This window comes from Lissotriton helveticus, chromosome 8 (genome assembly GCF_964261635.1).
Source record: "Lissotriton helveticus chromosome 8, aLisHel1.1, whole genome shotgun sequence".
Classification (NCBI taxonomy): Eukaryota; Metazoa; Chordata; class Amphibia; order Caudata; family Salamandridae; genus Lissotriton; species Lissotriton helveticus.
The window spans coordinates 454,052,664-454,068,110 of NC_136069.1; positions in this window are offsets into that span (position 1 = coordinate 454,052,664).

Sequence of the window (15,447 nt, forward strand, 5' to 3'; positions counted from 1 at the left end):
AAAGGCTGCAAAACGTCAAAGACAGCAGGTGAAAAATAATACGCAGCAGTCCTCTAACAAAAAGATTTGTCAAGTCACGAAGAAAGCACCGGGTAAGAGCACAAAACACTTTATAAGAAATATGTGTAATAAAAAAAATATTACTACAGAAAATGTTTCAGTCCATAAAACGAGAAGGAAATCAAATGGAAAAGAAAGGCCAATGAAAAATGTTACTGCTAGAGCAAGAGATAACTCTGTGCATGATAGTAGAAGGAAACAACAGTTTAGGGAGATTCGTAAACGAATGTTCCGGAACAGGATAATTGGCAATTTGTTAAAAAATATTAAGAAAGGTCAACATAAACTAGTTTTTTATAAGACAAAAAAAAAAGTTGAGAAAGTTATTGATCAGGCATTTGAAATTAAACGTAAGTTATTTATTTTGATAATCAATAGAATTAGGAAGCTAAACAAGGCAATTTTTGATTTCAAAAGAAATAGTAGATGGAAGAGAATAGTTAATCGTAGTAATTTTTGTGAAGTTTTTTCTGGAGAATGGATGCATAGTTCAAGCTCTGAGGCATTTTTTAATGAGGAGAGTTATTTCCAGGATAATGATTTGGTGCATGCAGTTGACACCAGTGGTCGTGCTTATGAAGTGAAAGATGGTTGTCCAGTTGAAAAAGAAAAACTTGTGACAACAGAGGCAGAAGAGGTGTTAGGTAATGAGGTTTTAGGAAGACGTGCTAAGGGTCCTGTGTACACCTGGAAGTGTAGTAGTATTTGCAGTGTGCGACAGGATTCCATCAATTTGCTTTGTGATTTTGTACGGTCATTTAATAAGAAAAGTTTGAAGCAGAAAATGATGTTGTTGCAAGAATTAGATCCTTGCAGAGTAAGAGAAGTGACAGGTTTGCATGGACATTCACTGGCTTGTCTTTCCAGGAGAGTATGCCAGAGTGTTTTTCATCATTTCAGGATGCTAGCAGTGCATCATAACAAAGTGAGGAAATTAGTTAGAATGTTGTATTATGCTAAGAGTCCAGCAATTATGCTTAAACAATTATGCGCTGCTCTTATGCATGGTTCTGAAATAGATGTGAAGAATATATGTGAAGAAATTGAGTTTTGTTACTTTGGAAGTAAAGAGGAGAATGTTGAAATTGAGCAAGAAGAAGAGGGTCTTGTGGAAGATAGTGTACAGGTTTCCAGTACAGATAATTTCCAGAGGGAAATTGCGACGTTTGAGGTGAAATCAAGTGAGAGGCCGAATTTCACTTGTGTGTGTTGTCGACGCACTTATTATAAGAATCAGACTAAGTTAGTGGATTTATATGCAAAAAGTGAAAGGGAAAATAATAGTGAATGGAAGGATTTTGCAACATACTTGATGGTAGAAAATTGTTTTGATTTGGGATTGGATCAACGTGTGTGTACTTATTGTTCTTGCAAATTAAATCAAAACCAGATGCCTGCTAGAGCAGTTCATAATAATCTGGAATTGGTTGAGATTCCTTCTGAATTGAAGGATTTAAATACTTATGAATCTATTTTGATTCAAAGTATCCATCCCTTTCAGGCTATTGTAAGAATGGAGCCAAAGACAGGGAAATTGCCTCCATCAGATTTACAGAGAGGATTAAAGGGAAGAGTTGTTTATTTGCCTCTAGATTTGAAGAAAAACATTAACACAATTGGAGTAGAAAAAGTGGAAGAGGAACCTCTGGTTATCTTAGTTAATGGGGTTCCGACAAAGAATAAGAAAATATGGCAAGATTTAGTAGATGTTAGGAAAGTTAAAAAGGCAACATTGTATTTGAAAAAAAATAATAAATACTATAAGAATGTATATGTTGCAGAAGAGGAAGTAAGTGAGGAAGAGGATAGCGATTTGTGTGCTGGTCAAATTGAGAAAGTAGAACCCTCTACTAGTGAAGAAATATATGAACATTATAGTGTTCATCCTTTGCATTCCAAGGAAGTCATGGGGAATGCTATTGAGTTGTTTCAAATGAAACAAGCCAAAGGGAGTCCCATTAGTGTTTGGGAGGAAAGTTTGGAAGCTCGGTGTTTCCCACAGCTTTTTCCAACAGGTCAGGGAGGAAGATATGATGAGCGACCTCATCAAATTCCTGCTTCTGAATACCGGACTTTGCGATTGTATGCAGGAGATGCTAGGTTTCGACAATGCATTCCTTATTTGTTTCATCTCCTGTTTGAAAGCGATCTGTCTGGACTGTCATATGCAGTGAACCACATCTTGAAAAGTGGTATACACATGCAAAACATCTCGGCAAGTGACTTTATGGATAAAGTCAATGTCCAAGATAGTATTTTGGATTCTCACCTGATTAATCTCATGGCGTGTCAGCGTGGTACTAATGAGTACTGGTACCGTCGTCATGGTGATTTAAAATGTATGCTGAGGAACTTAGGTACTCCCACATGGTTCCTCACTCTGAGCTGTGCCGAGTATGGCTGGGAAGACTTACTTGAATTTCTACGAGAGGCAAATGCTAACGTAGATAACATCGAATTCAAGACACCCGGAGAACTGTGCTCTTTGGATCCAGTCAATGTATGTAGGTACTTCAATCATAGATTTGAAGCTATGATGTCTTTCATCATGAATAAGAAGAATCCACCTCTTGGAGAGGTGTTGGATTTCTTCTGGAGAAAAGAGTACCAAGCAAGAGGTGCTCCTCATATACATATGTTGCTGTGGATCAAGGATGCACCTAAATTTGGAACGGATCCAGAAGACTCAGTGATGAGTTTCATCCAACAGTATTCTACGTGTGCTGTTCCAAACGCAAAGGAGAAGAAAAGCCTAAGAGAAAAAGTTCTGCGTTTCCAAAGCCATCGATGTGGAAAGTACTGCCGTCGTAAATTCCGAAACAAAGACAAGTTCTACACCAAATGTCGTTTCGGCTTTCCACGACCGGTGATTTCTAAAGGAAGAGTAAACAGTTTGATGTCTTCGCTGCGACACAATGTCATGAAGAAATCACCTAAAAACACTTACAATTTGAAGAGGAACGAAGAGTCCAAGTACATCAACGACTACAACCCGGTGATTTTGTCCATGTGGAATGCTAACATGGATATACAGTTTGTGGCTGATAACTGTATGGCTGTGGCTCGGTATGTGACGTCTTACATCACCAAAAAAGAGAAGACAGAATTGAAGGATATGTGGGAGGACATTTCCCATGAAAAGAGCCTCAGCAAGAAGTTGTACAGTTTCAGTCTGAAGATGTTGTCGCATCGAGAAATCGGAGCGTACGAATGTTCTGACCGGTTGTCTTCAGCAAGTCTCTATGCCAAGTCCAGGAGTATCGTTTGGGCGAGTCTTGGTCTTGCAGCAACGCGTAATCGAGTTCTCAAACCTGTGCGGGAAATTGAGTATTTGGCGGAAAAGGAGCCAAACAGTACCGACATTTTGAAGACAAACATGTTGGATACATATTATCCAAATCGAAGCAGTCACCTCGAGAATGTTTGTCTGTATGAGGTTCTGCAAAATTACATATTCAAGAGGAACATCAAAGAAGATACTGAGAAAGGAGTGTATGCTGTAATAGGAAGTGAGGGATGTCTGGTCAAGCAAAGAAAATGCCACTTGGTAAACCATCGAAAATTGAGTGGTGATTCTCCTGAAAAAAAGGAGTTTTTCTATTTAGCACTTTTGCAACTTTTCAAGCCTTGGCGTGCAGAAGAGGAACTGCTTGGAGATTTCCTCTGTTACGAAGACTCTTTCAATGCCGCCAAGGAGACCATAGAATGTCCTGCTTTTCCCAAATATGTAGAAATGTTGAATGCGGAAATTGAGCAGGAAGCAACGATTGCAGCCGAGATTGCCAGAGACAGTTCTCAGGACAGTCAGAGTTCTGCTTCATTGAGTCAGGATCCACTAGGAGGACCTGTTATTGAAAATGAAGCTGCCACTGCTATGAATGAAGTGGAAAGAGCCATGGCACATGCTCAGGAGGATGCGGTTAACTTAGAAGAGTTGGAAAGACAACTCAACGTTGAGCAGAGGAAAATATATGACGAAGTTACCATGCAAATTGATCATGGATTAAGTCATGACAAGAAAGAGTGCTCATGTACGTCGTTGAAGCCTGTCCGACTGTACGTGAGTGGAGAAGCGGGAACTGGAAAAAGTTTCCTCATTAAAGCAATTTCATGCTATTTGCAGGAAAGGACAGAGTCATCGCTGTCTTGTGTTGTCACCGCTCCAACTGGACTGGCAGCACATAACATTAAAGGGATTACTTTACATCGTTTACTGATGCTGCCAGTGGAGCATGACAACAAATTACAATATCACAAGCTATCTGGAGATGCTTGTTTTGAAGTTTCAAGAATCTTGAGGAAAATGAAACTTCTTATCATTGACGAAGTAAGCATGGTTTCCAATGTCATGCTTGCCTTTGTGCATTTGAGGATGCAAGAAGTTCTCAAAACAGAGTATGATGTGTTATTTGGTGGCAAACACATCATTGTTTTCGGAGATCTTCTGCAGCTGACACCAGTGAAAGGGCAACCTGTGTTCAAAATGCTCACGCATGAAGATACCAGGAAGTGCCTAGGCAGCATTGGCAACGTCAATATATGGTTAAACTTCAATTATGCTGAACTGCATGAAAATATGCATCAGGCGAAGGATGAAGTTTACAAGACTATTCTACAAGATGTTAGAATTGGAAAAGTGACCGAGCATGGGAAAGAAGCTTTACATGCACGATTACTGTCAAATTTATATCCAGAACAAGATGTTGTGCCTGAGAATATTTTTCAGAAAATTACTGAGAAGAAATCTGGAATATGTTTGATGCCAACTCTTGCAGAATGTGCCAAATTTAACAACAAAATGTTGCATTTAGAAAAGCAAGAGATTGTGAAACTGGAAGCTATTGATAGAGTAGAGCATATGGGATCAACAATTATTTTGTCTGAGAATCTGAAAACAAAATTGGATTCATTAGAGAAGAGTATATCTAAAACTGCAGGTTTTGAAAAGACTCTGAATGTGTGCTTGAACTGCCGTATAATTTTAAGAAGGAATTTACATGTTGAAAAAGGTCTGGTAAATGGATCAATGGGTAATGTTGTTGATTTTGTGAAATACAGAAATAGAGATGGAATTGAATTTTTAAAAATTAAATTTGATGGCATTGAGGAAGTACAGCTAATTGCTCGTTGTTCTGCTAGATTTTTGCTTGTAAAAGACTTATATGTTCGCCGTAAGCAGTTTCCTGTTTGCTTGGCATATGCGGTGACAATTCATAAATCGCAAGGTTTAAGTGTAGACAGTGCATTGGTGAATATTGGCAGTTCTGTGTTCAAGGAGGGTATGGCATATGTGGCATTGTCACGAGTTAGAACTTTATCGGGATTGTACTTGATTGAGTGTGATGTCACAAACATTTGTGCGGATCTAGATTGTGTTAAGGAATACAATAGGTTAAGAAGAGAGTATGCGCCACATTTGCCTCAGTATCCTTTGTTTGAGAAACGTGTGGTAGGCCGGAAACGAAGAAATGAGAACAATACTGGGGAGGTTGTAGCAAAAAGACAAAAAGTCAATGAACCTAAAATTACAAGCAGAAACAAAAAGGATTCTGTTGAAGATGTTGTTGGTTTTCAGTTTGAAAACAGTTCTGGTGTCAACTGCTATGCTAATGTAGTGGTTAATGTTTTATTTTCTCTAAAAAATGTAAAAGAAGAGATTGTGGTCAATTCTGATCAAAGATTTTGCAGTTTGTTAAATTCTGTGTTAGAGAAATGTACCACTGATAGAAGAAACATAGAAAGTGTGTCTGAAATTCGAAATCTGTTAGACAGATGTTCAGGCCAAACACAATTCTCTCAAAATATTCAGCAAGATTGTCAGGAGTTTTTAATGTATATGCTTGATGTATTACATGCTGAAGGTGTAGATGTAGATCAGCTGTTTGGGCTTTCTTATCAATGGCAGCATGACTGCGAGAACTGTATGGTATCAAGTACTACTAGTGTAGACTCAGAAAGATTTATATATTTAACTTTGCCAGACAGTAAATCAGTCTCCTTTAATAAGCTAGTAAAAGCAGCTGATCACAACATGGAGTGTAGCCAATGTAAATCTGAAATGATGTCCACATTATTTATACGAACATATGGCCAGTATGTCATTTTAATGTTCCAACGATGTAGGCCTGATGGAACAAAATTGACAACTTTAATTAAAAATTTTGTAGCTTCGCAGTTGTCAATATCAGGAAGGACTTTTGTAACTGCAGCAATTATATATCATGACGGCCCTTCAATAACATCAGGACATTACACAGCTTATTTAAAGTCTAGAAATGGCTGGTCATTCTGCAATGATTCTGTTTTAATTTTCAAAAAAAAATTGCCGTATGACCTTAAAAACTCTTACCTGGTGTTTTTAAAACCAAAATTTTAGGGAAATAATCTCGGGATGTGCTCTGTGGAATTTCAAGAAGTTCTAATGGCTCCTACACAATTTGGCCTTGAGGATAAGTGTAGTTCAGAGACATAACTTCTAACCATAGGACTGGACATTATGGAGAAATACGTGCACTTTGAATGAGTTCAGAAAAACTGTATCTTTTTATAAACTAATTGAAGCAGCCAATCAAAACATGGAGTAGAGGGAATGTAAGTCTGCAATGCTGTCTACTGTTTTACATTGCTTTGTGATTAAAAGTGATGTAGAGAATTAAATAATTGTAGTAGTCATAGAGGTAGTGTAAGTCTGCTTGTATCAGTGTCATAGGAAAAGTAGAACATGACTGAGCAAGAAGGGGAAGATATTACTATTCCAGGATTGTGAAAATGATCTTCAACATTTTAATTCTGAAAGTTGCGGAAATGCCAAATGACGGGATTGGCTTACAAGAAATCCAAGAGTTATAAATGGCTCTGACAAGATTTGGCCTTGAGGAAAATTGTGGTAGAGAGCAAGAAGTCATTTATTGCATGTAACGTGTTTTTAAAAACGATGGAGATTTTCTTTCAGAAAGTGGCGGGCTGAAAGTAATAACAGCACAAAAGAGTGTAAGCTGTTCATAGGACATCCTTGGACGTCATGGAAAGTAAGTTAACTTTAAGGAGTTCTGAATTTTGATTTCTGATGTTGTATGGGTTTTTTAAACACAATCATTTTGATTGTGTTTTTTTTTCCCCGCTGTTACATGATGAATACCTTCAAGTCACTGTTTTTAGTGAATTTTGATACATTCTGAGAACAGCAAAAATAAACCATTTAACATGTATAATTAATTCTGTACTGTTTGCATTTATGATGTATATGTAGAACTGTGTAGGAGGCATGGAGAAGGTGAGGCTTCTGTAAGTGTCAAAGTTGTTGCATGCAGTGCTGCACTTCTGCGTATTCTTTCATATGCTAGACTACATCTGCACAATGAGATACCTAAGCAAAGGAAACGCAAGTGATGTGATTGAGAAATGAGCAAAATAAATTGCATGTATTTCAATTAGATCACCTGTGTTTCCTATCATTACGAATCACATTGTGCAGATCAAGTTTAGGTCTGTCCAGGGAAACATAGGAGGTTTGGACTTTGTTGAAGAGTGCAGTGGACATGACTCACTTCATTGGTAGACCTTCACATGTATTATGTCCTCTATTCTCTTCAACAACTCGAAATTTCATCTGCAACCCTGAGTAGGCCTCACCTGAAACAAAACTCTGGATAGTAGACATCTTATTGGCATCCTGAAGCAATTATTTAAAATTTTAGTGTCTTGCGACACTTTTCTGAAACAACAGCAATGCAAAATATGCACCATGTTTTAAGATAGGCCTCACTTCATCTGCATCAAGATACTGTTAGTTTAAAATGTATATCTTTAGGACTGTGTAGGGGGCCTGGAGAAGCAGAAGCTTCTGTAAGTGTCAAAGTTGTTGAAAAACTGTTTGTCCTTCAATCTTTGCCCTTGTCTTTTGTAATTTTTAAATACATGTTTTAATATTTTTCAAATGTTTGTTCTCTCTTTCACAGATTGAAAGTATAAAAACAAAAAGTGAGTAATTTAACGACAATTATAAGGTAAATATTTTGTACTCTTTTCGTTACATTTCTATCACATTGAACTTCTATTAGTTCCACTGCTTCATTTCTTTAACCCTCAGTTTCCTGCCTTTGCTACTTCCCTCATTCCTTTCTCTATTATCTACTTACTCAACTCCTTCCACTCTTTTTCTCAGTCCCTCTCTTCTCATAGTTCCTCACTCTTGTTCACTCACTCCGTCTCTATTACTCTTAGTGTCTTTGACTGATCACTCTATCACTACTTGTTCATAATGCTTTCTCTGTGTAGTTGAAGCACACTAAGGGGAATATTATGAACACAGCCAATAAAATTATTGCTCTTTTTATTGGCAGAAAACTGGTTAAAAAGTGGTTTTAGCGGCAGTTTTCTGCCGCAAAAGCGGCTTTAGCGACACATTTCTGCCAATAAAAGCTGCAAAACTTTTATTGCCTATGTTGATGATATGGCTCTATGTTACTTACATTTCTTTGCTGTTTCAATTAATCTTTTTCTGTTATTTTTTGTTTTCTGTTTTCTATTTTTTCTCTCTGTTATTCCCCATATTTTAATCTTATTTTGAACATTCACTCACATTCTCCAAGAAACTCTTCTTTGTTAATGTTATACTCTCTTTTTTTTTCTTTCACTTCGTTATCTATTTTGTTTTTCACAATTATACCCTCTTCTGTCTTTTCTTCGGTAAATAGATCTATTAAACAGTATCTCTTCTTTACTCCCTATAGCTGTCTTTCTTTTAACATCACTCTCTGTTTACTTTCCTTATACTTACACTTTTAAAAAAAAAAAAAAAATTTTGGGTTAGCTCCCGGTCCGCGTACCGGGAAGCTAACCCGGGAGCGAACCAAAAGAAATAGAGCTTGTCAGAGTGCTAAACATTGTAGCAATTTTTTTTGAAAGGGAAGGTAGTTCTGAAAAGAACTTTTTTTTAATATTTTTGTTGTTTTATATTTTTTTTTTATTTTTTGAACATTTTTTGTTTTTTTTGTATTTTTTGAACGATTTTATATTTTTTTTGGTTTTTTTGGGGGGGGGGAAACAACAAAAAACAGGCGTTGAAAAGGGCTCAACAGGAGCAAAAAAAAATTACTGGGGGCGGTTAGGGCAATCATGGTGTTCATATGAAAGGTTGAGTGCATTGATGCTCATGTTGCCACAAGCTAATAATGCACGACAGTGCATACATAAATGTATCATATGACTAAAATTTTCTTGGATATTTGGCACAGTTTCCCGTGCCTCCTCTGGTGTTAAAGAAACCGGTATTGTTGGTCTGGCCACAGGAGTTGGTCTAGGATTGTCCAGCATATCCCTTAATTCCGCCCGGCTGTAATTTAGGGGATGTTTCCTCGTCATGTGCCTATGCATGGTGTGATTACCATAACTGTATTTTTTGTCCGTCCCTCTGGACAATTGTTCCTTGCATATGAGGCAGGTGACATACCTCGCGTTGACTTTTTTTTGTCCACGAGGCATCGAAAAAAACTGCCAGATGAAACTGGCTTTCTTTCTGGAAACCCGGGGCAACTCTTCCAGGAATTGTGGTTCTTCTCCCTCCTCATCCATTTCTTCATCTTCCTCCTCAGTGTTGGTAATCACCTGGGGAGGTGGTCCTCTCTTCCCATGAGGAGGTGGAGGTGGTGGTGGGGGTCCACCAGCTGAAGCAACCAATGAAGCCATTTTCACACAAGCAAAATAGGTCTTCCAACAAGCAAAATAGGTCTTCCTCTCACAATGATGAAAGTCAGAGTGAGGAAAGAAGGAGGGGTTTTCATCATTTGGAAAAAACAATACTTCTCAACCAATGAAAAGTGTTATTTTTAGGTCACCTGACCTAGCCTTCCATAATTATGAAACTAAAAGTGAAATGAACCAATGAAAAGTTTTATTAACAAGTCACATGACCTCTCACGCTCATGTTACGCGCTGCGGAACGCGCCCCGGTTAGCTTCCGGGTCGCTAAGCTTCGCGCCCCGGTCCGCGCCCCGGGACACTTCCGGGTGCGCTAACGCGATACGTCACAAGACGCATTTCGCGGCAACGCGATACGTCGCGCTTTCGCACCGCGGATCGCTTCCGGGGAGCTGCGTTTCGCGCCTCGGTCCGCGCCCCGGGGCACTTCCGGGTGCGCTAACGCAGTACGTCATAAGACGCATTACACGGCAACGCGATACCGTCACTATGTTGATTTCTTACCGGTTCGCGGACCGGATCGCGGAATCAAATTGAGCTAACGGGAAGCTTCCCGGTTCGCGGACCGGGAGCGAAACAAAAAAAATATTAAAAAAAATTATTAATAAACATATAAAATATATTTTTGGATTTAAAGAAGAATACATTTTACAGCTATAGATATTAGCTTTTAAAAAACCAATGAAATTCATTGAAAAAACCATAGGTTATAGACCATATATAGTTAGGAATTAGCATTTACAAAACCTTGAAAATTCACTGAAAAAACCATAGGTTATAGACCATATATAGTTAGGAATTAGCATTTAAAAAACCTTATTTTACTCACACAAAACCAATGAAATTCCATATATAGTTAGTTGTACTAACTATATATCGCGCACCCGCAATCCACTGCTGATCATGTCACATATTACATCATTCATGACATGGTCAGTGACATCACTGATGACATCACTGATGACATCTCAAATGACATCACTGATGACATCACTGATGACATCTCAAATGACATCACTGATGACATTACTGATGACATCTCAAATGACATCACTGATGACATCACTGATGACATCTCATTTGACATTACTGATCACATCACTGATGACATCATTCATGTGATAATACGATGAACCTCTTCAGACTCTAATATAACCTTAGATACACTCAGTGTAAACACAGACTCGCAGATTGTCACTCATCCATGAAGTTACACACACACCTAGTCAGTCATGCAAACAATCAATCACACCTCCATTTCCTTAACTATACAGTTAAACACACCTTACTTATTCAAACATATACTAAACATATTTACTCACTTATACAATCCTGGATACAAGAGCACAATGATCCATACAGCCACTCACACATTCACTGGCTCTTATGCACAGTTATTTATATATGTCAACTCTCACATGTACTGTGTTTTACATATGTACTTACTTTGACATGTAGCACTGAGATATCCATTCACTCACCAATACAGTCATGCACACAGTCAACCACCCATACAGCTGTTTCCACATGCACTTTTGAACCCATACATTATGCACAGAGTCATACACCTTCCCAGCCACCCACACACACTCCCAGTTTCCCATACAAATGCTTGGGCAACCAATCAATAACCCATATAGTTACTCATATAGCTACTGATCAACACATGCAGCAGTTTACAGAACAACAGACATAACGATGCACAAATTAAGACAGTTTAGTCACTAACCCATGCACTCAATGAGACACATTTAACCACTCACTCATACAGTCAGTCAGTCATGCACCTACTAAATCCTTCATCCAGACACTTATACATCCACTCATTCTTCAATATGTAAGACATATTTTAACTTTACAGAAAAATACAGTCACTGGATGTTGTCATCAGTGATGTCATCAGTGATGTCATTTGAGATGTCATCAGTGATGTCATCAGTGATGTCATTTGAGATGTCATCAGTGATGTCATCAGTGATGTCACTGACCATGTCATGAATGATGTAATATGTGACATGATCAGCAGTGGATTGCGGGTGCGCGATATATAGTTAGTACAACTAACTATATATGGAATTTCATTGGTTTTGTGTGAGTAAAATAAGGTTTTTTAAATGCTAATTCCTAACTATATATGGTCTATAACCTATGGTTTTTTCAGTGAATATATATATATCTGTGTGCCGAATGAGCTTCACCGCCAGTAATGTAGCCTCAAATGGTTTCTTTGCTGTCTAAAGGATGGGCTGCTCCATGCACATTGTAATTGAGGCTGCCCTGGAGGGCTGGGGCTCCAGGACAGGAGAATTGCTTTTGTGGATCTATGGAGGCGCATGGCCCACTCACGCACCCAGCCCATCTGGGAAGGCTAATGAAGCGAAAATATGAGCGAGTATGGAAGGGATTCGAGGGGGAGAACATCCCACTTCAATCATGCTGACGTTTGAAGGATTGTCAGGACATTCATAGAATAACAGCACTATGCAAGTTGAACTCACCTGACTATTTTTTCAAGTTCCCACACCAGCATTAGTGCTTGTGCCGAATGAGATGTTCCAATGATGGCATAAACATGAGGACTTCCAAATTGTTATTTCGCATGGATTTAACAATGCACTATGGGAATTGTATTTCCAACATGCAGTCACATGATGTAACATTTAAAAAGGCATGCATGAGTGCACGTTGTAAACCTGATTTCCCACCTGTGAGCAAGGCTAATTACGTGCCAAAACGTTAGACAGGGAAAGCGTGCTGTGTCGTCTGGATGCCACATAAAGCTTCAACACCAGTAATGAGCCTCAAAGTGTTTCTTTGCTGTCTAATGGATGGGCTGCTCCGTGCCCATTGTAATTTAGGCTTCCCTGAAGAGTTGGGGATTCCGGAACAGGAGAATTGCTTTTGTGGATTTTATGGAGGAACATGACCCACTCACGCGCCCAGCCCATCTGGGCAGGCTAATGAAGCGAAAATATGAGCGAGTGTGGAAGGGATTCGAGGGGGAGAACATCCCACTTCAATCGTGCTGACGTTTGAAGATTTGTCAGGACATTCGTAGGATTACAGCACTATGCAAGTTAAACTCACCTGACTGTTTTTTCAAGTTCCCACACCAACATTAGTGTTTGTGCCAAATGAGATGTTCCAATGATGGCATAATATGAGGACTTCCAGATTGTTATTTTCCATGGATTTAACAATGCACTATGGGAATTGTATTTCCACCATGCAGTCACATGATGTAACATTTAAAAAGACATGCATGAGCGCACTTTGTAAACCTGATTTCCCACCTGTGAGCAAGGCCAATTACGTGCCAAAACGTTAGAAAGGGAAAGCATGCTGTGTTGTCTGGATGCCGAATAAAGCTTCACCACCAGTAATGAGCCTCAAAGTATTTCTTTGGTGTCTAATGGATGGGCTGCTCCGTGCCCATTTTAATCGAGGCTGCCCTGAAGGGTTGAGGGTTCTGGAACAGGAGAATTCATTTTGTGGATTTTATGCAGGAGCATGACCCACTCACGTGCCTAGCCCATCTGGGCAGGCTAATGAAGCGAAAATATGAGCGAGTGTGGAAGGGATTCGCGGGGGAGAAAATCCCACTTCAATCGTACTGACGTTTGAAGGTTTTTCAGGACATTCGCAGAATTACAGCACTACGCAATTTGAACTCACCTGACTTTTTTTTCAAGTTTCCACACCAACATTAGTGCCTGTGCCGAATGTGATATTCCAATGATGGTATCAATATGAGGAGTTCCAGATTGAGTATTTCGCATGAATTGAACAAGGCACTATGGGAATTGTATTTCCAACATGCAGTCACGCGATGTAACATATCAAAAGGCAAGCATGAGCGCACTTTGTAAACCTGATTTCCCACCTGTGAGTAAGGCTAATTACATGCCGAAACGTTAGAAAGGGAAAGCATGCTGTGTCGTCTGTATACCAAATAAAGCTTCACCACCAGTAATGAGCCTCAAAGTGTTTCTTTGATTGATATATATATATATATAGGCTACCGTGTTGTAGCGGAAACGCGTCGTGCTGGGGATCTGGGAGCATTAAAACTACCCTGAAAGAATTTTCCTGCGTTGCTGTGGTCTGTACCTACGTGTGTGGATCGGCGTTCAGAGCCGATTAGTGGGATTGGTGAACGTATATATATATATATATATATATATATATATATATATATATATATATATATATATATATATATATATATATATATATATCCAACAAAAGAGTTGCCCCTGTGAGGTTGACCTCATGGAAACGTTCGCCTCAATAAATGATGCAGCAGTTTGTTGTTTCTCCTCTTTATTCGATCAAAAGGCTCAACGCGTTTCAGGATTGCTCCCTTGGTCACGAGCCACAAAGTAACTTACAGCAAACACAGCTCGATGAAAAAATACTTGCATCAATTAAAGGTCCCACCCAGATGGGCGTGGTTACCTGCCCCACGGGCTTCTGGTATTTGCAGTCTATCATCGAGTTGTGTGCCCAATTAATGTGCATTCTTCCCAAGTGGGCACAAGCGGAGTTCCAACACTGTCTTTTAAAACACACCATTCCGTGCAGTTTCCATTCCTGTGGCCCAATGCCAGTTTCCCCCGGCACTGCAGGTCCGCTCCAGGCGGCGGGTCAAACCTCGCGGCGTAGGCTAGCCGCTCATATCCAACAAAAGAGTTGCCCCTGTGAGGTTGACCTCATGGAAACGTTCGCCTCAATAAATGATGCAGCAGTTTGTTGTTTCTCCTCTTTATTCGATCAAAAGGCTCAACGCGTTTCAGGATTGCTCCCTTGGTCACGAGCCACAAAGCAACTTACAGCAAACACAGCTCGATGAAAAAATACTTGCATCAATTAAAGGTCCCACCCAGATGGGCGTGGTTACCTGCCCCACGGGCTTCTGGTATTTGCAGTCTATCATCGAGTTGTGTGCCCAATTAATGTGCATTCTTCCCAAGTGGGCACAAGCGGAGTTCCAACACTGTCTTTTAAAACACACCATTCCGTGCAGTTTCCATTCCTGTGGCCCAATGCCAGTTTCCCCCGGCACTGCAGGTCCGCTCCAGGCGGCGGGTCAAACCTCGCGGCGTAGGCTAGCCGCTCATATCCAACAAAAGAGTTGCCCCTGTGAGGTTGACCTCATGGAAACCTTCGCCTCAATAAATGATGCAGCAGTTTGTTGTTTCTCCTCTTTATTCGATCAAAAGGCTCAACGCGTTTCAGGATTGCTCCCTTGGTCACGAGCCACAAAGCAACTTACAGCAAACACAGCTCGATGAAAAAATACTTGCATCAATTAAAGGTCCCACCCAGATGGGCGTGGTTACCTGCCCCACGGGATTCTGGTATTTGCAGTCTATCATCGAGTTGTGTGCCCAATTAATGTGCATTCTTCCCAAGTGGGCACAAGCGGAGTTCCAACACTGTCTTTTAAAACACACCATTCCGTGCAGTTTCCATTCTGTGGCCCAATGCCAGTTTCCCCCGGCACTGCAGGTCCGCTCCAGGCGGCGGGTCAAACCTCGCGGCGTAGGCTAGCCGCTCATATCCAACAAAAGAGTTGCCCCTGTGAGGTTGACCTCATGGAAACGTTCGCCTCAATAAATGATGCAGCAGTTTGTTGTTTCTCCTCTTTATTCGATCAAAAGGCTCAACGCGTTTCAGGATTGCTCC